A 2031-nucleotide genomic window follows, 5' to 3' on the forward strand; every position below is an offset into this window, starting at 1 on the left:
TTGCCAGACAAATATAGCACCATATCATAACATATGCAGATGTTCTGAAGCAGCAATATCACCATTCCTAGACTTGAATACATTTAGATTAATATTGAAGAGGTGAATCTGAGATAGTAAGCCATGCTCCAGCTATGGGAGGAGATGCAACAAAATAGAACACAACACAGAAATCATATTCACAAAGGACTAAGCTTAGCCAGAGAAAAATGTGCATTTGCTTTGATGTCCAAATAAGGGCAATTGTGAATTTAATTCAAAAAAACTTGCAAAATATTGTTGTCTAAGAAAAGGACTGAGATGTTTTCAGGGCAGTGACCTAGAGATGCAGTTCACCTTATTACCATTATCATGAATCATCCAATTTCTCAATTTCTAAGCAGTTCCATGCTGCAGAATACTTAGAAAACAAACAAAGTTTGTTAACTGAAATCTGTCTTTTCCTGAAATTTAGACCCCAAGTTTTTTGCACACTCAAGAAGGCCCTGTTTAGCTCTGCTTCTTGGGTTTATTGCTAAACTAAGCCAGCCCTCTTTTCAACAAACATTCTAAGGTCTTTCCTTTTTCTTTCTTTCAGCTAAATTATTTTTCTACAGTACTTTGCAAACATTTAAATGCTGGAATTAATCTAGGCAGTTTCTTCCCTTATCATTTTATGCAAAGCACTTTGATTGTCTTATTGATTTCATGTTTTATTTTTACATCCTCGATAACCTTGAGATAATAATGATAGTAAAGATGGGGTTTTTTTTAAAAAAAAATGATTTCATTATTAAGAATAAGATACTAAAAAAAATTAAACCCAACCAAAAAGGGGGAAAAAGTGTTGTTAGAGCTTGATTAGGAGCAGTTTCAGTTTCATTCTGAAGGGAAAAAAAAACTTCTAAAATATGTTTATCAATTTTCAACATTACATTATGATAGCAAAAATAGAAAAGGACAGTTAGGAAAATGACAGTCTCTTACAGCCTCTCTTTCTATAAATTTCTTCTCTTTCCTTTTCCTTTTTTTCCTGCCAGGAAAAATGATGACTCAGGACTCGTGGAGGCACTGAACAATTAAGTACTGTAATATGAAATAGATTTCTGGAGCAGTAGTAGTAGAGCAATAATATAACTTTAGATATACATTTTCTGTAACAGAGTTCCAGACCTGCATCCTGGAAACTTGTTTTAGTGCTACTCCCAGAAATGACTTCTTTCGCTGTTGCTTTTGCCGAAGGCACCATGCCGGCTAAGGGGCCCCTCCAGAGCATTCAGGTTTTCGGCAGGAAGAAAACTGCTACAGCAGTTGCTCACTGCAAAAGAGGAAACGGACTTATTAAGGTGAATGGACGGCCTCTGGAAATGATTGAACCCAGAACTCTCCAATACAAACTGCTTGAACCAGTACTTCTTTTGGGCAAAGAATGCTTTGCAGGAGTTGACATAAGAGTCCGTGTGAAGGGTGGTGGTCATGTGGCACAGATATACGCAATTCGGCAATCTATTTCCAAAGCACTGGTGGCTTATTACCAGAAGCTTCTAAGAAAGAAATAAAGGATATCCTCATCCAGTATGATAGGACCTTGTTAGTTGCTGATCCTCGACATTGTGAGTCCAAGAAGTTTGGTGGACCTGGTGCTCGTGCACGTTACCAAAAATCCTATTGTTAAAAGGAAACTTTTTTGTCTATTTGAAATAAAGGATAAAATTTAATAAATAACTTGTGTTTTGAAAAAAAAAATGTACCATGCAGATACTGTATCATATGCCCTAATCATTCTCCTCTTTTTCTTGACAACTGTTATCACAGCCCATCAGAGTTGAACAGCTATGGTGGTGAATGAAAGAACAATCATGTGTTGAAAGAGGATGTTGGTACCACATTGGGGAGCTTATTGAAAAGTGGACAAAGACTTGAAATAGAGTTCACCAAAGTTGCCAATAAAATAATAATGAATAAAATGGAAATTTATGCAGTGTAATTCAGATTGGAAAATCTATAAGGTAGCAATAAAAATATGAATGATTATATTGCATAACAACCTTT

At 35.6% G+C, this 2031-nt stretch overlaps 1 pseudogene across 1 annotated transcript; it reads left to right on the forward strand.

Annotated features, from left to right (window-relative positions):
* Positions 1-1201: 1201 nt before the first annotated feature.
* Positions 1202-1699, forward strand: LOC308660675 (small ribosomal subunit protein uS9-like; annotated as a pseudogene). Its single transcript has one exon. The product of its transcript is annotated as a small ribosomal subunit protein uS9-like (transcript).
* The last annotated feature ends 332 nt before the right edge of the window (positions 1700-2031 follow it).

This window comes from Vipera berus (assembly GCF_964194415.1).
Source record: "Vipera berus genome assembly, chromosome: 1".
NCBI lineage: Eukaryota > Metazoa > Chordata > Lepidosauria > Squamata > Viperidae > Vipera > Vipera berus.